We start from the raw sequence: 25,403 nt of genomic DNA on the forward strand, positions 1-25,403 counted from the left end.
CCTGGGGGGGGAGGAACCTGTCTGGACACAGAGGAGACCGCGGATCATCCTTTCTGAACCATCCATCGACCCCCATCATCCAGTTACTTCAGAAGACTAAGCCAGGTTTACCTTCAGATCTTCTGGATTAACCTTACAAGGAGGCACAGTTGAATTTCAGAGCCTTCCCCAAAGTCCTCCCACCTGCTTACTTGCTTAATGCCTGAAATTCTTTCAGCATAGACCAAAGCTTTGCATTCCGCAACTAGAAGTAAAAGGTTTAAACAGCAGATGCCTGGTAGAAGTAGAATATTAGCTAAAATTTATATTCTCCGTACTCATAAAATGTCTGTACCAAAACATCCCCAGGAGGTGATACAGCCCAAAGGTTTTCACCCTGTACTTCATGCTGACTACCAGAGCAGCTCCAATTTGCCATATTGAATTGCAACCATTTGCAGTGAAAGTTCGTTGGCTAAAACGAGTTTATAAATCATACTCTTGCAAACGTAAAATGAAAGCCAAGAGAGGTGAAAACAACCTGCGGAAGGTCCCACACAGCAGACACCAGCTTCCTGATTCCAAGCTTAGTGCTCTTTGACTCACCACATTGCCCCTCCTTTTTGAACTCACACTGCATGTGAGTTCCTGAGAGACTGGACACAGCCAGTGCAAACTTCCCAAACTGCTTCATTTTACCAATGGCCTGCCTCATATTCTTATAACACGGCTACTTAGGCAGATATGTTATTACTTGTTACAGTCTCCCACTAGACTGTAAGCTCTGGAAGGTAGGGACTCCCTTGTTCATCCTTATGTCTCTAGCAACTGGCACAGGGCTTATCACTTGAACCTTTAAAGAAATTCGGCCTATGGGCTATTTGATGCATGCCAACGTTATTTCATATCACATTAATTTTTCAGAGAAATAATTTTTCTTATTCAGGAGTTTCATTTCCCAAGATACTTTAAATCAGCAGGTATTCCACTATACATAACACGGGCTTGTTTGTTTTAAATATCTTTTATGTGTATGTTTTTGTTTCAAATTTCCTCAAGTTTCTAATCTCTGTGGAATGCCAGTTTATAAAAGAAAGTTAATCATAATAAATAATAGGTAATAATTTAAGTTTACAATAGACAAGCTCCATAACTCTCACTACAGAGTATTTTCCAGATATACAGTACTTATTTTAAAGCCAATGAGTTCAACTGAGAAGCTGTAAAAGTATTTCCCTTTTTTTTAAACAACATAAGAGACATACTAACAAATGTTTCAGGGATTCTATTCTTACAAGTTATCAGAGTAATAAAAAATATAACAATGAATAGTTTGTTAGCAAAAATAGTTCACTAGTATTTTAGTTATAAACAACAAATATGAAGTGGCAATATTTTTATTTTCATACCCTAACCAGGCCATATCATAATTTTAATAGGCTGTGAATATCTATAATGTACTGGCACCCTACGATTAGTAATTAAAATTGTTTTGTCAAATTCTATAGGGGATTTTTAAAAAGCAAATAAAGATACCAAATCTTTAAGGTAACTCTATGAATATTCTTTTCATAAACATGTTTATTTTCTAGTTTTCATACCAGGAACTTTTTGACAATTCCAAGTAAAACTTGTAAAACATAAAGTATATGCAGAAAATGTGTTCAACTAATGAGGATAAAACAATGTGACTCATGGAAGGCACAAAAAGAGAAAAAGTGGCTACTAAGTTTGAGTACAATAACAGTGTACACGTTAGGCCGCCTAAAGCCAACTGGGTGGATATGTATGTGTGCACTGCTTTAAACGTAAAATACAAAATGTGCATACCTTGTTTTATTGTGCTTCATTTTATTGTTCTTCACAAATACTACATTTTTTACAAATTAAAGTTTTGTGGCAACCCTGTGTCAAGCAAGTCTATCAGCGCTATTTTTTTCAAAAGCATTTGCTCACTTCGTCTCTGTGTCACATTTTGGTAATTCTTGCAACATTTCAAACTTTTTCATTATTATTATAATGAATAATATTTGTTGTGGTGATCTGTGGTCACTGATTTTTAACATTACTACTATGACTTATTCTTTGAAGGCTCAGATAATGGTTAGCATTTTTTAGCAATAAGATGTTTTTAAATTAAGGTATATGCTTTTTTTTAGACATAATGTTGCTGCACACTTAATAGACTATAGTATGGTATAACATAACTTTAACATGCACTAGGAAACCAACAAATTCGTGTGACTAGCTTTATGTGATATTTGCTTTATTGTGGTGATCTGGAACTGAACCCACAGTATCTCTGAGGTATGCCTGTAATTCTTTGGCGTAGTAGCCAAAAGGTTAATAGCCACTAGTTTAGAAGAAAATGGACTAGTTATTCTAGAATATACTGCTCATTAGGAAAGTCCTTAAGCAGCAAGGCATACTCTTCTGGCAGAGTATGTTTTTACTTTCTCATGAAATATATTGAGAGCAGGACTCTTGTTTTACCTATTTCTATATTTTTCCAATTTTAAATAAAGAGAAATTTTAACAATTGTGATTAAAATGTTTTAAATAAATCAAAGTAACTTACATCAGAATTGTGGTGACTCTGACTCTTGACGTTGCTTGATCATTAGGGTTATTTTTAAGATGGTTGAGTTTCTACTCTGTGGAGATAGGTCAATGGGCCAAAATTGCCTTCTAAACCTTCTCCTTCCCAGTCATCTCACTGTAAGTTCAATTCTTGCTTGGGCTAGGCGTAAATGAAGCATTTCAAGTTTACCCAAGAATTAACTGATATTTGTAAATTTTATAAGTAGGGGGAAATGACCATATTTATGAGATAACCGGAGACACTTACAAGAACATACTGGAAAACGACTGCACTTAAACAATAAAAGGAAGGGATTTCCAAACTGAGTGCAGTGAAACATTTTCTGAGCTTTGTGTAGATGCTTTGTTTCTGGAAATGGAATTCCAGCAAATGAGGAATTGTCTCTATTGTTGTTTTCAATATTTAGGTAATAAATATAGTAGAATATTCAATAGAAACTGTTCAAGACTACAAATAACCAGTGTTGCAGTTCGTTGACTTTAATGAGCTCTGATGTGGCACAGTTGTTATTTCTATCATTCTTCTCCCACACATAAAGTGTTTCATTATTACGGTACTAGAATGTTTTACCCCATGATCCTACAGGGGATTTGTCATGACAGCTTTTAAAAAAATTTTCTACTTGCAGGGGAGGGGGCTGCCAGAGAGTAGGGGTTGGGAAATAGGAAAGATGTGTTGTTTCTTCGTGAGATTATATGAGTGATTATTACATATACAATGTCATATATTAACATGAAAAAAATGTTCAGTTCCCAAGCTAGCAAAAAAATTTAAATGAGCTCTCTAGATTCCATGTTTCTAATGGAATGTAGAGTGGTAAACAGATCTTTTAAAGATAAAGAGCATTTTTAACAGAAAAAAATAACAAAATCAATGGATGAATGTTGTTTGTCACATGCTCAATAAATTAAATAATGTTAATTTTTAACTTATCAGAGATTGAAACAATCTTCCTTACAGGAAATGGAAAAGAAAGTGGGTTAATGGAAACTGGGATCTGTTTTCACTAATGGCTTTGCAATGTCTGAAGCTTTTGCCAAATAGCTGATGGATGACTTAAACACAGCAGCAGCACACACACCAATACACACATGTAAATGGCCCACATGTCTTCAAGCTGGTGCTAAATAAATTATTGATGTCTATTGCCAAAATTAGTCACCAATAGGAAAAATACTCATAACAGATCTGGCTTAACACTGAAAATTAGTGATAGAGAGTGAGTAAACAAAAAGTCAAGATGAAACCACCGAAGTAGGAGTAGGAGTACTCCAGAGGGAAAGGTCAACATGGATGTCTGGACCTGATGAAACAAGCATGAAGGCACAGTGTACTAAAGCAATGAGAACAAGAGAGAGAGAATAAGAGGCTGTCCATGGAAGTCAGCAAACCTGATGACCACATGGGGGGAAAAAAAACCCACAGAATACTTGGACATAATAAAAAGGAAAAGTGTTCATCACTCATCTGGCACTGTCCATGCATTGTTCCATTTATTTATACTAACTGTGTGATCGCAATATAATTTTGGAAGGTGATGATATAAAGAGGTTAAGTGACTTGCTCAACATCACACATCTAGTAAGTGGTGGATTAGCCATTTATACCCAGAAAGTCTGACTCTTAAATTGTGAATTCGAAAACTAAAGACAGGCTCGTTTACCAAGCACACTATGGATCACTCTATTTTCTGATACAAACACAGAGAGCTGCCATTAAGGAAACTAGGAGCTTTAAATAAACTCAGAAAGAACAGGGTCATGAGTATTTCTGAAAGCCTCTGTTTACAATTCCAATTTATAAGCTTATTTTTGGCTTCTCATTTTAAATGTAAAGTAACCATGAGAAATCACTGGCCAAAAGCTGATAAACTTTTATTTTATAAAACTAAAAAGGAACTGTTCTCTCTCCATACACTGAAAACATTCATAGTTAACCTAGTGGGATGTGATAGCACATATTTATGTATATGCTCAGTTAATATACTCTTACACAATGCATGACAGTTTTTTTTTTGACAGTAAGAACACTTAACATGAGATCTATCCTCTTAACAAAATTTTAAATGTACAATACAGTATTGTTAACTATAGCATGTGCATCAGTTTTAACAAGTCTTTTACATATAAGTATGTAGAATGAGACAAATAAGAAAAATATTGATCTTTTAGAAATAAGGGATAGTGTCTGTCTTGTTCACTATTTTGTTCCCAGCACCTGGCACATAATTAAATGTTAGTTAAACAGATGACTATGTTTTTTAAAAGATGAAATAACAATAACAGTTTTGTAATATTTCTTCTGGTTAAAAAACAAAAAACAGCACAGTACAATTTTTAAAATCAGCCTTGTTATAAACAAGACAACAGGCCCAAAATGGAGTTGCTTATGCTAAACCCCCATCACCGAATCGAGACTTAAGTACAATTTCGGTCTCTCCCAGAAATGGAATCTTTAACCAGTCAATCAGGAATAGTCTAATTAGCACTAGTTAGGTAATCTGCCTGATAGACCCCTGCCATCCCCTAAAGGAAAGTAAACTTGCAATAACCAACCCACTTTCTTGCCTAGTATAACTTCCTTGTTCCCACTCCCTTCTGCCTATAAAAGTTTTCATTTTGTACAGTTCCTCAGAGCTCCTTTCTATCTACTAGATGAGATGCTGCCTGATTCATGAATTGTTGAATAAAGTCAATAAACATCTTTAAAATGTACTAGGTTGGATTTTGTTTTTTAATAAGCCATAGGGACATATGTTTGAACCTGACTCTGCAACACACTAGTTTTGTGACTTTAGACAGATTAACCTTATACAACCTGTTTCTTCATCTACAAAATGTAGAGAATATCTACCTCAGATAGCTTGGGTCTTTGCTCTTCAGCTCTGAATTCTTATTGGTCTCTATCAAATCCATCTGCACCCAAGTACTGGGGTAATTATTTTAATATATTTTCATTGTGCAATTCTTCTGATCAATAAGCTTCCATATAAATATGGAAGGAAGTATACTGGCCCCAAAGACCAGGTTTTCCCACCAGTGAAACCGAGCAGGACCCTGCAGGGCCCTCCTGGGTACAAAAGCCCCTCCATGACCCCCATTTCTTGTTTGTAGAAAAAAGGCTTTAGCCTCCTAGGCCTTCCCGGAGTTCCAAAGAGCAGACTCAAGCAGTTAGTAATTAGGGAAGTAAGGGAATGCAGAAAAAAGGAAAAGAAAATAGTTCAGTGATAAAACAGTCTTGAGTTTCTCCTCAAGGGATATACATAACAATCTGACATATCTTTGAGTTGTTCTGCAGATAATAAGACACCCCCCCATCCCCCACCCAGGTAGAGGATGGTGACAGCATGCTGACCACAAGCACTAGACCCCAGACTGGTTGGAACCATGTTGATGATTAAGATTCCTGAAAACTTCACCCTGATACCTCACCACCAACCAATCAGAAGAAAGCCCACAAGCTGCAACTCTCACCCCAAATGTTGCCTTTAAAAACCTTCACCGAAAGCCACCTGGAAGTTCAGGTCTTTTGAGCATGAGCTGCCTGTTCTCCTTGCTTGGCAGCCTGCAAAAAATGTTATACTTTCCTTCGCCACAACCCAGTGTCAATAAAGCAGCTTTACTATGTGGTGGGTGAGCAGATCCAAGCTCTGTTCAGTAACACTGGAAAACCTAGTCCCACTATTACTCAACCCCAAGTCTCTATCCATGCATAAGAGTCTCCTTTGCCTAATCCCTGGTCTTTCATCATTTTTGTTATCTCCTTACTTAAATTTAATTTCAAGAAGACATAACATAGGACTATCCTTTTTCCCTATCATATATTTGGCCCATTGTTCTCCTCCAATCTTTTTTTCCAACATAGCCATGAATTGATTCAGTTGTGATATAAATTCTGCCTTTTTGCAATATCACTACCAGCTTAATAATGATTTTAACAGAGTTGTTAAGTAACAGCACACAATTCTTTTATCATTATTCTTGGTTTCCTAAATAGCAATAGGAATGGCATTTCATACCTCGGACCATAGTTGAAGGAGGAGCTGCTATTTGCCTATATAAGGAATTAATTCGTTCAATGTTATGATGTATTTGAGATGTCATGCATATGAAAAGTGCTCTACAAAATGTCAAATTATCTTGTTAAACTAACTGGGAACAAAACTCAGTGCAGGTTAGGATAATGGTTGGCCTCTCATAGAAGTACTAATATAGGCGATCTTCACCAGAAAATCAAGTCCCATTTGGCCATTAAAAAAGATACTTGAAACCTCTCAACCACCCCACAGAGTTTCATTGCCTCCTTCAAAATAAACACAGTTGTTTCATTACAGTTAAATCTCAGATTCATCCTGACAGGCAAATTCCCTAGAATACAAAAGCATTATGAGCAGATTTCTATGAATAAAATGTTTCCCCATATGATTTCATAATAATTCTGGCACTTTACTGCTGCTATTTCCATCACACAGCAAGCACACATTTTCCAATGAAACTGCAGAAGGGCCAGTCCAAGACATACAATTTTAACTTTGGAAGTTGAGTTTCTTTTCTACGCTGTATATGAACTAATATAAAGTTTAAAAAAAATAGAAAGGCTTTTATTTTGGTAGACTCACACTCTTAGGGCCTTAAATAACAAAGAAAACATACCAAAATCTTATTGGCTTTCTTTCTAGCATCTTTTGTTCTAATCAAGATGGGAACCTCAAAGCATACCAAGGTTTGGATGTGTGTCAGAGGCCAATAAATAATATGTCTAAGACTAGCTACAAATGCCAATTATCCTTAAAGGACTTATGAAAGACCCTTGATGAAGTAGACCAGGAACTCTGGAACTAACTATCAAGGGTGAAAGTTCAAGAGTTACAACTTTAGGTTATGAGGAAGAGGGTAATTTCAAAGAAGAATTTGAGTTCTTTTCTTTTGCAACTTGCTCTCACAAGAGCTTTTCATAAAATAGAACAGTTTTAAAATACGGCATTTTATTATGATACCTTCAAGGAAAATACTGACTGTAGTAAATATAGAAGGAACCACGATGCTCAGAAAGGGAATTGGTACCATGAAATCTATTTTATTCTCCTTAGCAAAATGACTCATATTTTTAATGTGCCAATAAGTGGGCTCATTAGATGTCTTTCAAAACACAAAAGAAGGTGTCCTGAGTAAGACAGTTGTACAATATGATTAAAATAAATTTCTTACACAAAGAGCTTTGTGCAAAATCTTCAATCGAATAAATTTTCATTTATAGTGATTCTCCATATCTGTATTTGAATGTGAACAAAAATGAGGAAATTAGGATCTTAATCAGTTTTGACACTCCCTATATTCCATCCACGTGCATAGTTGTGAATATGTATGACTTGATCAGTTCATACATCATTAATCATTCTCCATATTCAGCCTCCTCATTACACAATCATCATTAAAAATTCTTAAGTTCTACCAGAAAGCTTCGAAGTTAGTTGTTACTATTCAAGGTGTAAAAGGAGTCCTATAAATAAAATAAATCCCATAGATACTTGATTGAGTTTGATTGTCCTCTGAATATTTCATTCTGAGATAAAGGTGCACATATCTAAAACAGTTGTTGACTTTTAAAATATTTTAAGTCAAAGGATAGGCAAGAATGCCTTATGCTATCAGCACTGTGTATGTATGGTTTCTTCCTGAAAAGAGCTCATGATCTTGTTAGACATACAAGGCCTAAAACAAAAACCAAACAACAACAATTAAAGAATAACATTAGCCAGCATATAATACGGTGCTGTACTGCATATGGCATTTATAACACAGAAGCTCAGAGAAGGGAATCGAGAGAAGCTTCTCAAAGAGATGAAACTTTAGCTTGATTTAAAAGAGTAGTTAAAAAAAGGACAAGGCAGGATATTAGAGTAAGACATGAATAAATACAGTTAGCCCCGTGCACTGCAACTAACCATGAAACCACCTTCACGGGAATATTAATTTTTGTTTGAGACAAAGTTGGGTAAGTAAGGTGAATCTAGATTATAGAAGGCCTCAAATGACAGGAGAAGAAGTTAAGAAATTCTCCAATAGATAATAGGAAGCCATTACAGATGGACTAGTAAGATACTGACATGAAGAAAGTGGTACATACTTTGGGAAGACGAGCCTGGCAGGAGTTAGCAAAGTCAATTTTGAATCTCTCATGAAAGCCGTGGCATAAAGTTATAGAGTGGCAATGGGGACAAAAATTAGACACTAAAATTAATTTGATAAGACGAATAAAACTTGGAGGCTTAACGAGATATAAGGGATAAATAGGAAAGACTGAAAGTCAAAAATGGCTACTAGGATTTAAGCCTTTACAGAATAAAAACCTGATGGTATATTACTTACATATGTTGGGTAGATAAAACAAAATGTCCCTCTATAATTAATACAATAATCAGATGCAATCTTGGGCCTTGGAAACAGTATCAGAATATTAGCATGTTAATATGAATTAGATTCTCTGCAGAGTCACTATATCTTCTTTCAAGATGTGACACACAGACCTTTACAATTGAAGGTGCAAGCCCCCAAACTTGGAAAACATTGCTCTTGTATTTGGACATGGATATCATTCAAGGTCAGTTTCACAGACATAATTATGAAATTCCACCAAAGCAAAATAGATAATTATTTGATGATGATATTATATCATCTGTAACAACAAATCACAAAACTGAGGCCAAACCTATTAAGGTTATTTGTATCCTTCTACTGATTCCATTTAGAATCTGTGAAATTCTTTCCAATATAACTACTCACAAGCTGTGAGTTAACTCAAGATATCCATCAGTGACTATTGACTTGAATCATCCCTGAAATAAGGATACAGCAGGATAAGTGGATTGAGAGCCAGAGACCTCCTGTGCTCTACTGTCATGAAGTTTTGCAGAATCTTAGACTTCTTATCTGTAACACAGTAAGATTGTACTAGGGCACCTTCCAGCAATATGCTTCTATGGGAAACAAAAGAAAACAATTCATTTCCTAACTAATGTCCACACCTGCTCTCTGGTACCTACAAAAATGGTAACTCTAGGTCCACCAAAATAAAGACAAGAATGCCAGTCAAGTCAATTGACTTCATGTCAAACAGGCAAGCATATCATTAAGCGGTATCATAACAGCAGCCACTGCCATCGTTTTCTGCCTTGAGGAGGTAGAAGTAGAAATAGAGTGAGGCTGTATCAAATGAAATGGAAGGGAGGTCAGCCAGAGCCCACAATTCTTTGGCTTTTCAGAACTGTGGCAAGAACAAGGCAGTGGTAATGAATGAGAGCAACGTGGTCCGTTTCTTTCAGGCTCATCTATCCCCTAGGACTGATGGCTGCAGCTGAGAAATTCCACAGGGATTGAGGACGGGAAGTGCCCAGGGCATGATGCAGGCACACAAATCCCTCTGGAGTCCTAACCATTCTGCCTGAGTACACACAATCATGAAGCACAGTTGTTTGATCTTGCTACACACTCTGGCTCCCTCGTGAAGAAATATTCGGATGTAAGACCACGTCCATTCAATCGCATCACAAGTTGTAATAAATCAATGGCCAGTCTTTTTTCAGCTTTGTCAACTATAATCTAACCCCAAAAGTTCTATATTCCATAAGAATTGTAGAAAATCGTCTTCTGTAGTTACCTGACAGAAACATTTTGTTGTGATGTAAAATATTGATGCAGTAACCCAAATAATGCCAAAAGGCTTGTAATACCTTGTTTGTGCTTTATAGATGTGTGTATGTGTGTTTAAAGAATGTTTCTTCTCAGTTTTATTCCTTACTTTTATTCTATTGGATGAAATAACTAAAAAATCTAATATTAATTTAGAAGAAACCATACAAAAAGGACTACTAAATAACCTCTATTTTTATTTAAAGACTATCTCCAGTTTGGTCATTAAGCCTAGATTTTTTGAGCTAAGATTGACAAGGCCTTCTTTATGATGATAGATTAAAGTATTCACTGTATGGCAAGGTTTTTCATTTCACTGCAGCAACCAATGATGAAATGCAATATGGTCAGATTAAAGGTAGTACATAGCTACCCTTTTGTAATAGTAATATCTTTGGTGAACCCACACATGCTATCAGTCATTTAAATCCAGAACCTCAAGCTGAGCAGAATCCCATCAAAGTCTTTACATGTCCCACCTGCCCTAGGGTGATACATACATCATTTGAAGCAAAGCTTAGTGACAGCTGCAGAAATGTACTCAATGAATTTAAAATAGACAGCAATCTAGAATAATAGTGCTGCAACTATCTGGACATTCATTTTTAAATGAATTGTAACATTCCAAATCCAGAGCTGGTTTGCAGCTGATATACATCAGCATTACCACATGGGTTGTTAGTTAGCCAGTTTTGAAGCCTACCCCTACCCCCTGCCAAGTACCTCTCCTCTTAATGCCCTGGCCATCCTGGCCCCTTCTTTGAAGCCTCCTGAATCTCCATGCAAAATGGAGGAAAGACCTGGCCCAGAAGGAGATCTCTCAAACTCTGCTCCAGCATTGAGGCTGGTATCTGTTCTGATTCATGGTGCCTGTACCATACTGCTGGATCGAAATTTTGAAAAGCACCTTGCCCACCTCCATCACCCTTATAGCACTTATTATGTTGTACTGTGATTACTCCTGTATAAGTTAGCTTCCACCTACTATTCTCAAGTACTTGAAGACAGGGAATCAGTCTAATTCATCTTTGAGCCCTAGTGCCTAGGAGAATGATTCAGTATTAGTAAGTGTCTGGTGAATCTATGAATGAACAAGCTACCAAATCAAATTTCATCATGGCACTAACATTTACAGATAAATTATTCTCATTCTTACACAGTATTTGTGATTTCTTACAAGGATTTTCCTTTAGACACTGTGGCCTTTAAATTTTCTTTGACTTTCACATAGAGAGGTAGCAGTGATGAATTAAAAAATCCCGAGAGAACTCTTTTGAGTTAGTTGTGCTTTTTATCTTATTTCTGCAACTTTCCAGGAAATATAGTAAGGTTTATAAGAGATATCCTATAAGTACAAAAATATTAAAAAGTTTTAAAAACCTTTTTTATCTAACTCAATATAGAAATCATCTTTAGAACTGGCATTCTTCAAATATCCATACTTTTTGAGTGACTCCACCATGCCCCCCCGCAAGCCCCCCTTCCCCTGCTTTAATGGGTAGCCTCATCATTTAAACACAGTGTTACTCTTTAACTTTCAGAGGAAAAATTTGGAAAAGTTTTTTTTGTCTTCACAACACTTTAAAATAAGAGTCACAGAATGTTTTTTTAATTCTTTGGTGCCAGAGAGGAACACACATTTTGTTTCATCCCATTGGGGAGCATTTAGAATATTAGGATGCACAGTGGAAAAAAACCTCTCTTTAGAGAAGAATATATTCTACATCTCCTGCTGAACAATTTTTGTTTTCTTTTCCAGGGAGTAGTTTATGTGCTATGTTTAGGCCACACATGAAAGTAATATCTCCCTCATGAGACTGCCTTTGGCTTATGCTGATTTTTTGAGGCCAAGATTATGGTAATGATTTACGAGAGAAAGAAGCAAAACAGAATAGAACGAGAAGATGGAAGGCAAGGGATTAGAGAGGTGAAAAATTTTCCCCATCTAATTCAACGTAATTAAAGAATGTCTTAGGAAAATGAGAGGCGAGTCAGATCTCAAATAAAACCAAGACACTGGGATAGTGTCTTCATCAGGTAAACACTACTGTGTATTCTTTAACCTGATGCACCAAAGGAATGTCAAAGAGTCCAACAGTAACCTAAAACTGAAAGCTTGTCTTTTAAGTTTCGGTCCTATTCTATGAAATACCCAGAAGTCTACCGGGGCACGTGCCGTTTCTTTCGGTGGCTCCGCCAAGGCCAGCTGTGCATATCTTCGGTAGCTTGGAAGCTGGCCAGTGCAGTAAGCCCCATGCTGGACTTGGGAAACTAATCCCCTCTATTACTGCTTTTTCACAGGTGGGACACCTGCCCTTTTCTTTTATCAAGGTCTTCCTAATGACATATTAGTGGCTCTCCAAACTCAACACAGCATTTAGATCATTATATTTGAATGAAAAGATAAATGCAATGAAGAAACACTAGTAATGGGTAAATAGGATATTTAGTCTAAGGGCCTGGTGCACATGCAACAGATTTATCACTTTTGACAGCCAGACGAAAAGGGAGGGACGGAGGGAGGGAAGAAGGAAGGAAAGAAGGAAGGAAGGAAAGAAGGAAGGTCGGAAGGTAGGGAGGAACAGAGAACTCAGTGCAAACCAAAACAAGCACACTTTAAGGGTTCTATGAAAAATGAAGTACTTATATCTATCTCTTGCTCTGTTTTCTTTCCTGGGGGAAAAACAAGAGAACTGGGGTTGTCTAGGAGATGTGGAAGCTTCTGGCTTCTAAGCATTTGGAAACTCATTTTATTTAGTCTTATAAAATAGGCATAATGCTGCTTACCTTAAATAGCTAAATTTTTAAAAGATGTAATTTTTTAAAAAATAAAAGCAAGATAACTACAGATAACAGGCAATTTAGAAAATTTTCAAAAGCAATTTAAAAAAACTCTCACTTCCCTAACACAACTACTGTTTGACTTCAGTGTACTTTCATGACCATGTATGTTTTACATACATAGCATTTTTAATCTTTTTTAACTGAATGTCACATAATAAGCATTTTCCATATTGCATCAGTCTTCATAATTATTACCTTTAATCATATTTGGTTAAGTAAATGTCTCATTTTAGAGTAAATTACATAATCTTTTATCCTCTTGAACATTTTGGTTGCCCATACATTTTGACTACTATTAACAACATATCATGATGATATCTTTGTGCATATGGTTTGTGATGGTTTGAAAGTTTGTATCCCCCTATAATTCATATGTTGAAATCCTAACCTGCAAGGTGATGGTATTTTGGGAGGTAGAGCCTTCATGAATAGGATTAGCGCCTTTATAAAAGAGGCTCCAGAGAGATCCCTTGCCCCTTCCACCATGTGGGGACAGTGAGAAGTCGGCAGTCTGAAATCAGGAAGAGGGCCTTCACCAGAATGCACCCATGCTGATGCCATCATCTTGGACTTTCAGTCTCCATAATTGTGAAAAATAAATTTTTTTTGTTTATAAACTACTCAATCTATGGTATTTTGTTATGGCAGCCTGAATAGACCAAGATGGGCTATTGTTTTTGTTTTTGTTTTTTCTCAATAGGGATTATTTCCTTGGGATGTAGTCTCAGAAATATGACTCCTAAAATAAAGAAGAAGAAAAAAAAAAAGAAATATGACTCCTGAGCTAAGTAGTCAAAGATCCTTTTTGCGGAAATTGACTAGAAATATATGATAGTTCAGGTCTTCATATCTGTGCCAGCACCATATAATGCCATTAATTTTGTAATTTCTAAGTTAATAGATGAAAGATGCTACTTCACATTTCTTTCTTTACTAATTGGGGTGAACATTTCTTACTTATTAGTTATATCTCCTCTTTTATAAACTCAGTTTACATCTTTTGTATGTGTGAATTTTGAGAGAGCGAAACAATGAGAGTTCCTTGTGTTATTTTCAAAATGGGTATTGGAGGTTGTTATTATTATCACTGAAGTTTTATTTCCAGTCTAAAGCATAACCAGTCATATTACAAGGATCCCAGGTTTTGGAACTTTGTTCTTTCTGTAATTGTAAGATCAATATGAGTCTCTCAAATCTAGTGATTGATAGTGATTTCACCATTTCTCTCCTTCCTGAAGTCTGTAATACAGATTCACCCACATTCTCAGCTTGCAAAACCCTCTGCAAGTTTTCTGTCTTCTTTCTGAAAGCTTCTGATTACTCTGAAATGACAGGCACCATGACCACTACAGACCTCCCCAACCTCACCAACATGTCTTATTTCTCAATAATAAATGTTGCAATCAGCACTATAGCTGCCAAGTTATTCCTTGCCCAGATTGCTAAATAACACATAACTGTTACATAACTGTTACATAACTCTATAGGGGGCCCACATAAAACTTTACACTCCTCAGCACCACCCCATTCCAACCCCCAACATAAGCGGCCCTGACTCTGCAACACAGTGTAGGGTTTAATGGTTTATTCCACTCCTCCACTGTGTTCTGGGCTCAGCCTAATACCTGCAATCCAGTTTTATCAGGTTGCGGCTTTTCTCTGAGGACATATTTACCATCATTCACTATATTTCCAGATGGGATTACTGCATTGTTATACACACAATCTGAGCTATCTCAGAGAACCTCTGATAAAGTGTGTGTGTGTGTGTGTGTGTGTGTGTGTGTGTGTGTGTGTCGGGTAGATGGCAGAAGTGGGGAGTGGTTTAGGAAAAAGAGAAACCAAGATCTGGGCCTCTTACCTCAGAATAAACAAACTCCTTACACACCTTTTAACTCCTGAACATAATTTCTGCTGCCAATCTTCTATTTTTCTAACTTTTTATTTTATATTGGAGTATAGTTGATTAACAATGCTGTGTTAGTTTCAGGTGTACAGCAAAGTGATTCAGTTATACATATACATGTACCTATTCTTTTTCAAGTTCTTTTCCCATTTAGGTTGTTACATAATATTGAGCAGAGTTCCAGGGACTTCCCCAGTGGTCCAGTGGCTAAGACTCCACACTTCCACTGCAGGGGGCATGGGTTCGATCCCTGGTCAGGGAACTAAGATCCCACGTGGCACAGCCAAAAAAAATATTTTTTTAAAATATATTGAGCAGTGTTCCCTGTGCTATACAGTAGGTCCTTGTTGGTTAGCCATTTTAAATATAGCAGTGTGTACATGTCAGTTCTGAACTCCCTAACTATCCCTCCTCCCACCATTCCCCCCTTTGGTCTGTGAGTCTGTTTCTGTTTTGGAAATGAGTTCATTTGTATTTTTTTTTTTTTTTTTAGATTCCACATATAAGCAATATCATATGATATTCGTCTTTCTTTGTCTGACTTATTTCACTCAGTATGACAATCTCTAGGTCCATCCACATTGCTGCAAATAATCTTCTGTTAAAATCCCTCTAGGGTTTAGAAATGACCCTAGAGATAACCTCCGTGATGTGCATCATGAGAATATTGAGACTTATTAGACCAAAGATTTCAGAAGGATGAAACCCATTTTCATCTTTTGGGCTGGCTCCTCCACCTGGTGTGTATTTATTCAAGAAGAATAACACAATTGCAGCAGATTTTCTGTAGTAAGTGCCCCCTGGAATTTCAGCTTCATAATATAGCATTTCATTGTCGATTGCTAGATATTTAAGGTTTAGCTCTGCATCACAACAAAATATATGCTTTGAATATTGCAGCTTTACCTGTTTTTGTGGTCTACTGATAATCAACGTTCTTCTGTTTATTCTAGCATTACCTTATATACTTTAAGATGCTATCATATCTTTCTTGGTTGCTTTCCATCAAGGCTGGAAACACTCAATTCTTTAATATCTTCTCATAGATCATATCTTCAAGCCTCTATTACTTTGCTGTTCACCTTTGGATTCTACTAATTTTTTAGTGTTGTTTGCATGACACAATAGCCACAACTAAAAACACTAGTTTAATATATAGAAAGAAAAACCAAAACAATATCCTTTTGCTGAGACACTAATCATTTGACCCACAAAAAAAGTAAGATGTAGAGTATCCAGGCACGGTCAACAGTCAGTATTTATATAGCTCTTTGGACTAGTTGAAAAATGAATCAAAATGGCTCCAGAGAATAGGACGAATTCTAGCCACCTGACCTCTTACCACCCCGCCCCCCCATACACACAGTACTACTGGCTTTTTTTTTTTTTGCTTTGCTTTGCTTTGAAGAGGAATTAAACAACTACTCTCAAAATTTTCTATTGCTGTCATAGAACAAAACATACAACATAGAAGTGCCAAATGATACAAATGTTAAACAGGGTTAGCTAATGTATAAAATCCAAGGTGTTCTCCAAGCCACTTAAACTGCATCCAAATGTAATTTATAGGCAGATGGATTCCTGATGATGTGACTTAGTTCAAGTAATGAAATTAACATAAGATCCAAAGGGAGTTCTGTGTATTATTCTCATTAATTATGATAGTATGATTAAGTGATTTACACTACAATACTGCCATCATTTAGGCATTCAGTGGAAACTTAGAGTTCAAGAAAATCACAGATATTTCATTTAAGAAAACCGTGTTTGTTTTATTTTTATAAATTCTTTATCAAGTTACTAGAATGCCACTGATGCTACTCAGGCCCTAGTAAAACACAAAATTCTTTCTTAATAAGACTGAAAGCAGTATGTACATGACTAAAAAACTGGTGACCCCAACTCATACATTTCTACCCAAAATAGTTCCCCTCAGACAAAATAGTAAAGTAAGGTGAGCCTTTTCTTATATGTATCCCTAACCAAAAAAGCAAAAAGACAAGGAAAATGTAATTTCCCACCAAAATAGGTGATTGAATGTCTCAGGAACAGACAGATCCTCTAAAGGCTGGTAGCATTCTCCACATGGCAACATCATCTCACAGTTTTATGATGGGAACGTGATAGTCAAATATCAATTCAAAATCCAGAAAACACCAACACTTACTGAGTGCTAGTATCTATGATGGCGGTCCTAATAACCAGAATATCATTATTATTTTATTATTTTGTTCTTTAAAATTTAATTTTCAAGTGATTTATAGATACTTTCTATACTATTGTTATAAAGTACTGAATAACTAGATTGGTTGTCCATATATATGTTAATGGGAAACATTTTAGATGTACACACTAGATGTACATACAGTTAGTTTACATACTAACAAATAAAGAAGAAATTTTTAGTCCGTAAATTTCGGAGTCAAGTCAAGACATGACCAGAATCATGTTTGAAGGGGCAAATAGTCATAAGAACTAGTGTTATGTGATCTGAAAAAGATAGAATGAAAAAAATAGACAAAAGATAAAAGTAGTAAAACCTCATTTTTAACGTATTAGATCCTCTCCATAAAATTGTGGGAGAGTATACACATTTTTATTTACATTTTCCTCAAAAATTTTTACTAACATTGAAAATATATAGCCCCAAAGGGAAAACAGTTAACACAATATGTAATAAAAATATATTAAGAATTTTAATGTGTATTGCACTTTCTGTGTATATTTTACCTTCCACATAATCTATTCAGATTCAGTCAAATCAACAACCTGTATGATCTTACGTGTTCACTTGAAAGCCCATATAAACGCCAAAACATCACGTGCTTCCTGGGGGTTCTGACTGACAATGTAAAATCTGAAGGTTTAAACATTCACAATAAATATGTCTACATTCTTAGCATTTAGCAGAGTTCCCTAGATGGAAGGGTCACATAGATATGATTTTTCAGGTGTTTAAACCATGTAAACAATACTCCCTTTATACTTCACAGTAAAATTATAACTTTCTCTTTAAGTAGAACTTGCTCTCTTGTCCCACTGTCAACTTTCATTGACCCTAGTAACTTGTTCATTTATTAATCGACAAGCATTTATTGAGTGCTTATTATGTGCCTAACCCTGGTGTTCTATAGACTCCTAATTGAGAAAAGGACCAAAAAAATTTGCATACCATTCCTAATGAGAATATCTATTACACTAATAAGGAGAGCCAGAGGATCCTGCAGTGATGCTAATGCTGTTTAAAGTAAATCATGAGATAAGCTAATTGGTACAGTACCACATACTAAGTGAACAGTTTGATAAATGAACAAGGGCTAAATGAAAATAGAAAACCAAATCAGGAAGCATTAAAGTCGTGTAAAGGAAAAAACTTATAACAACAAATTTTTAGAACAGAAATGTAGTAGAGAGAAAAGATGGTGGAATAGACATATACAGCAACACTTCAGCACAAGGCCAAGCCACTGCTCTAGAGAACATGGGATAGACTATCAGCTTGTGGAATTTCTTTCCAGATTTATATTTCCGTAATTCCATTAAAAAAACAAAACTAGCCTCCCACTTCTTGCCTCTTCCCCACTGGCCACCAAGGAGAAGAAGCAGCAGCATTATCTTTAAACAGCTCAGCTAACGCTGACAGCCACTTCTGTGTCTCGCAGTCACTGGGCCTAACGGGCAGCCATCAGCCCGTATTAGCACTGGACCCCACTGAACACCAGTCGCAAGCACTTCAGCCCCAGAACAATGAGCAGCCATTGATACATGGTGTCAACGGTCTGAAGGGTAAGAATAAAGCCATTTTAAAACGGAAACAGACAAAAAGGCAAACTCCCTCAAGCATTTTTAAACTATATCATAATCAATGGTGCTGAAAGCTGTACTGAGATCAAGTGCCAAAGGATAAGATGGGAGGAGAAAGCAAAATCTGCCATGTAAGGAAGTCATTTATTACTCTGACAAGGGTAGTCTCCCCACTCATTGTGTGTTAGGTGACTGAAATTTTCACATTTAGAGTAGTTTGGTAGATATATATTCAACTCTTTGGCTAACACCCATAGAGGGCAATTCTGGGAGGGAGAGAGGATGGACATGGTCTGAGTGTAGCTCATGGGGGTGGGGTGATTTCTTGTCTTTTCTTCTTGGCTGATCCTGGAATATCACCGTTTCCAGGGTCTGTCCAGAGAGCCTCTTGACTTGTCTCCTAAGAAGCGCTTTGCAATGTTTGAGTTTCTTTATTAAACTAATTTTTCTGCGAATTTTTCTATATCCTCCAGAACTCAAAGAAACATTAGAATAATATCACCCATGATCCATTTCCTAGAACATGCTTGTTTTGTTTTACTTTTAAAACAAGAATCAAGGATCACAGTACTCTTGAAAAGTAGCTTGATATTTATGATTCCCCTTTCGGAGTGTTTATCGCAGTGTAATTAAACCAATCGTGCTGGTTTGAGGAATTTTAGCATACTTTATGTATTTTTTAACATTATCTACTTATCACATATTGCCAGACACTCTCAAACCTGCATTTTTCTTTACCTGAATAAAAGACATGAAGCATTTGCATCATCAGAACTGTCAAGCAGGCTTTTCTCAAAAACCAAAAAACTAACAAAGAATGCTTTTTTTAAGTATTTATCATAAAGCTGCTTTTCACAGCTTTCTAGCATCAGGTTAAAAATACACATTTCTTGAAACAGAGTAGATCAAGATTCAAGTGGATTCTGGCAAAAAAGACACCCTTTAGCCCTAACCTCATTCAAATGTGTAAGTAGGGCTTATAACATGTAGAAGAGTTATTCCTAGGTGAAATGCTAAAATCCATAGAGGAAGAAACTTAACTAGCAGAATCACAGGGCCGGAGTGCAGCGGGCACTATGTTGTGGTGGGAGCGGCGACACTGGAGAGTGCCTGCAACTCAGCATCACAGGCCACCTCGTGTGGAACCCTGTGCTGAAATCCTGGGGGTGTTCTTCCTATGGGCCCTGTCGTTAAGTCTGGAACACCTCTCTGGTGTGCCCAGCGGCTTCAGCGTGCTGGCTTCCAGGGACAGTTCTGAAGGTGGGTGTTGGCGGAATAACAGCCCACAGAGCTTTTGAAACCTGATTTTTGTTTCTGCTACTGCATGGTGCACCAAATGCAGAAGGCAAGAAGAAAAACATGCATGCTTTCACTGGCAAGCTTACAAGAGCCTCGTGGTCAGAGGGATCTTACAATTTCTGCTGATGCCCTTGGAAACAGACTGATGATCTAGGTTATTGTGCTTTTTTTTTTTTTTTTTTAGGAGGTGAACGAAAGAATGGTGTTAAATAAGACAGGTCATTCTGAAATGTAGTTTCATAATAATCTCCAGACTCAGATTGAACTAAAGCAAAGCCTCACAATCTTTTAGGTGGATTTTCTTCTACGTAAGATTTTCATTTGTTCTTCGTGTCCAAAGAGATTCCCCTGCTAGTCAGTTGAATGCCCTAATTGTTCTATTGGGGAATATTCCCCATTATTCACCATTAATCCATTTTAACTGTATACAATAGTGTTTAGTATACACAAACTGAAAATTTTATAATCATTTGGGCAATCCTTTTGGATTGACTAATACGTTCATTCAACAACAGCAAAACATGTTGGCACTTTCTGGGCTAGGTACTGTGCTAAGCATGGGTGGTGAAAAGCTGAAAAATAACACATTCTCTTATCCACAGGAGGATTCCAGTATATAAAGGGAGACGCACAAACAACTAAGATGATAAGATGATGATAAAAGCCATAAAAATTCAAGTTCAGAGAGCTAAATAGTTCACACAATAAAAGGAGTTAATTCTGCCTTATTGTGGCAGCGGCTGGGAAAAGTCCATATCGTTCCACTGCAAAACATAAGAAGACAAAAGATATTTATTTATTTTGAGCAGTTTTCTGCATTTTGGAGCTGACACACCAGTTTTTGTGTCACATGCTTCCAATCTTCCTGAAAAAGTTTTATTTTACATTTCCAAGAGTTGACGTGAGTTAAAGCTGGTAGTTGTGAGATCATATCACATCTACTGAAATAACTAGAGATAATAGGGGCAATGTGGAATAGGAATCAGCGATATGGAATTCAAACTCAGATCACGAAAGGGATAGAAATGGGAAGTGAGTCAAATGACTTTCTTTCCAGTCAGTATAAAACTGTCTATACTCACAGCAGGTGCCTGCTTGCTTTACTCAAGAAAACTGGACCGTGCCAGCTTCTACTTGCACATCATCATCACAAAATTGTGTTGTCATCACCACCACATTAACAACTAACACATATATAGCACAAGCCAATCTGCTACGCACTGTTCTATTACAAACATTAACCCACTTAATCCTCACCTCAACTTTGTGTGATAGGTACTATTGTTACCCCCATTTTACAGATCAGAAAACTGAGTCATAGGGAAGTTAAATAACTTCTTAACTACTTAGTAAGTAGTAGAGCTGGGAAATGAACCCAGGTCTGGCTCCAGAGTCTTAGCTCTTAACCACTAAACTAAACTGTTTCTTTAGAGATTTTTAAAGTACAATAAAAATAAATACAGTCATATAGTATTTTACCTAAGAGAGTTAATCCTAATAGGAAAAAAAAATGTATGTTTACACACAAGAAGCAAGGGATAAATCACCTCTGGGACTCTGTAAATCTGTGGTACTCTTACACAAACGTATCCCACTGCAAAAAATGATCAATTCTTTTCCAAAAGCTCCTCCATTTTTCTCACCTAATTAAACACAATTTGGGGAATTAATTTTAAATATGTTATTCAGTAAACTTACCTTAAGGACAGTGATGAACAGTCATATTTTTAATGTAACTATCAAAAGATGTTAAACCCAGAGTTCCAATGAGTATCACATGAGATTCCTACATGTTTTATGTGCTTTAGACATCTCAGGCTCAAATTCCCTCCTATATATTACTATTCTTTCACAGCTGTACTATTAGATTTTATCTCTTAAATTATATGACTATTTCCTAAATATATCCCTTCCTTCTCATCCTCAATGAAAGTGTTCTCTTTTTAGGTTTCATCTCTCACTTGAATTATTGAAATAAACTCCCTTAAATTACTGAACTCTTAACTATATGCTATTCATTGTGCTAGAAGCATTATATATTTAACTCATTTGATCCTCATAAAAGTTCTGAGCAGAGTAGTAGTATCCACATTGAACAGGTGAGGAAAAGTTTCATAGAGATTAAGTAGCTTGCCCAAGGTCACACGACTGGTGAGTAGTACAGCTGGGAGAATTCAAAACCATTTCATGTATGTTCCACATTTTTCCCAAGACACCATATTATTTTACTGGGCAGCTCCTCTGCCTCATATGTATGAATTGATTAATACATAAGTTTGATGCATAATAGGAAAAATGTACAAAGTCCCTCCAATCTACTATTCCATTATGACTTAGCTCTCAATACTCTATCACCCTCTGGAATTTTTTGCCTCATATCAAATAAATATGTTCTGGATCATCTCTTCAGAAAAAAAGGAAAAATTTGAGCAAATGTCTTTAGATTTGAAAGGTAGAGAGAAATTAATTCCAATTGTTTTAATAATTTCCATTATTACTGTTATAACATTTAGTAAGCGTTAGTAATGAACCCAAACAGATCTAACTCTACCACATTTTCAGGACTGATATTTTAAACAAAACAATGTTGTTTCCTGAAGAAAAGAATCTCTCCCAGAATATTATTGGATAAGAAATACAATACGACGAGAGAAGGAAATTTATGAAAACAGTAGTATATAAAACAAGTCTTATACGATCATTTCTAAAATAAAACTTTCTAAAGGAAACAAGAGGTTTAAAAAATCTGATATTGTAATGAAAATTTAATAGGGCTTCCAAACAAAGAAGCATTCATCTGTTTCAGGACCTTTTGAGAAACAAATCCAAGTATTTGCCTAAGAAAACTAGTCTAAGAATTTCTGATACTGTTAACTGTAAAATAGACATCTATTTGACTTACTGATATAGGTTAATTTGTTTAGTTACCGCTTCTGAAAGGTAAAAAATGTGATTGTGACAAAAGCTAGAAAAGGAAAAACAACTTCCAAAGGGCAGTATAACAATTTGCAATACTCCATATACTCCAGACTGCTCCAATTCTTCTTTAACTACATATTCAGTAAGACCAAAACATAGCAATGCCAATAATTTTCAGATTAAAGTAAAATAGTTTTATGCAGTACTTTTACAAAAGGGTAGACAGATTTCTGTAATGATCTCCCAGAAAGATATAAAATAAGGGGACAAAAAAACTAGCTTTCATCTCCCCAGTTTTTCAAGTCAGTTTCCTTTCCATCTTTTCTCTTTTCCCTCTCATCCATTCTTTTAAATTCAGCAATAGAAAAACAATTTAAATTGAAGGGGGAAAGACTACAAGTATGTTTTTCTAAGAGACAAGAACAATCCACCTACCCATATTTCAAGACTCATTTTAAGTGTCACAAAATTTCCAAAGCTTTTTCCCCATGACCCTGCCCCCAAGTAGAACAGAGTTCCCTTGCATTGTGTCCTCTTGAAATCATGTACATTGTCTTAGAGGCTGCAACATTCATTTGTTTCATCTGTCTCCACGATAGGACTAGAAGTCCCTTGAGGGCAAAGGACACATCTTATTCACCTTTGATTCCTCGGTGCCTGGTACAGAGTTTGGAAGGGACTTAATTAACATTTGTTGAAAGAAAAAAAATATGTGAAAGAAAAAAAGAAATACATTATAGGTATGCCTTTCCCAAATATAGGCCACAGTATTAATATTTTCCTTGCAAAGTTGAAATTTAAAAACTAAAACTGTAATGAAGGAAACTGCTTAAAATTACCTCTTAAAAAGAAAAAAAATCAGCAATATAAAGTAGAAAAAAACCTATTTTCCACTGAAAATTCTCAAGATATGATCATTCCTGGTGACTCAGATGGTTGAAACATGTTTATTCTCACATCACATACTTAATTTCTCTAACACTACAGGGGAGCCTAAACTACTTTTTATATTAAATTGAATTCCTTGAGAATTTGTTCTGGTATGATACTATACAAGCAACACCATACCAAGAACCACATACTGGGTTTTTATGCCCACTGTCCAAACCCATATTCCATTATGTCCTGTAGGCCCAGCATGACTCATGTATAATGCTATACCAATCTCTCACTTTGTATAAATCAGCAGTTTTCACATCTGTGAGCTACTTGGTTGGTTTTCAGATTGTTTTGTTTCATTTTGTTTTGTTTTGTTTTCTGGGACATATTGCTTAGTGCTGCTCTGTTTTCTCAAATATTAATCCTAAGTACCATTTTTATATATGCCTTATTCTTTCTTGGATTTTGATTTTTACCCCTACAGTTCTAAAAGAGCTCTCTCAATATTCACCAATAACTTTTCAAACTCAGTGACCTTTTTCTTTTTTCAGTCCCCAACCTTAGACTTCGCAACAGCATTTGATACTTCTCCTTCTGGCTTCTATGACACCAGTTATCCTGGTTCTCATTCCATTCCTTTCTGACCTTTGCATTTCAGTCATCTTTTTTATCTGTTTGCCTGTTGTCTACATTTGGTCTATCCTCTCAACCTCTGCATCCTTCTATTGCATTTAAAATGCCAGCCCTAGGCCCCATACAAGATACAAGCCTGCATTTCTAATTGTCTTATATGTCTACATAGATAACTTTCAAACTCCTCAAATACAGAATTTTTGAAACAGAACTTATCTTCCCCTCAGATGTACCCCTTGGATTTCATGTTAATAGCCATACTACATCCCTTTCTCTCAGGATCCAATCTTATAAACTTTGACTACTCTCTTTCTTGTCCATTCTGCAATATATCTTGCACTAATTCTTTCTTCTGATTCCACTTACTTCACCTCAATTTAGATCTTCAATTCCATCTACTTGTACAATTGTAAAATTCCAAGTAAACTAGCTTCTTTTGCCCTTAAATTAATCCTCCTTAAGGACATCTCTGACTATAAATTTCCATTGCACAAAATGCCATCAAGGGATAGAATGCAAAAACTTTAGTCTAACATTCGGGGTACGGTGCAACATCTACCACTTTTCCAACCTTATCTGCCTCTGTTCCTTTCTGGTATTCAGCGTTTCAGCAGAACCGACTTACTAAATCTTTGTGCGTGCCAAGTGAATATGTTCATCCTTGCACTGATAGCACCAAGGACATTGCTTAGCACGTAAAAGTGCTCAATAAAAAATCGTTAAGAGAATAAATGAGAACACATAAGAGTCTTTTACCCTGAAAACATATCCAGGATATTTTAAAAGGGTGAGGTAGAAGCTACCATAAACTTTACTAAATGGAGGAGAGTAGAGTAAGCCAAAGGGGTAA

At 36.2% G+C, this 25,403-nt stretch overlaps 1 protein-coding gene and 1 long non-coding RNA gene across 3 annotated transcripts in view; one reads left to right on the top strand and one right to left on the bottom strand.

Annotated features, from left to right (window-relative positions):
* COL25A1 (collagen type XXV alpha 1 chain) overlaps positions 1–25,403 on the bottom strand; it is a gene marked incomplete at its 5' end in the record, with an annotated part of 478,255 nt that overhangs the window by 242,914 nt on the left and 209,938 nt on the right. The window lies entirely within an intron of this gene.
* LOC309627326 overlaps positions 1–25,403 on the top strand; it is a 195,468-nt gene that overhangs the window by 159,900 nt on the left and 10,165 nt on the right. The window lies entirely within an intron of this gene.

This window comes from Balaenoptera borealis (assembly GCF_965194805.1).
Source record: "Balaenoptera borealis genome assembly, chromosome: 4".
In the NCBI taxonomy this organism is placed as follows: Eukaryota; Metazoa; Chordata; class Mammalia; order Artiodactyla; family Balaenopteridae; genus Balaenoptera; species Balaenoptera borealis.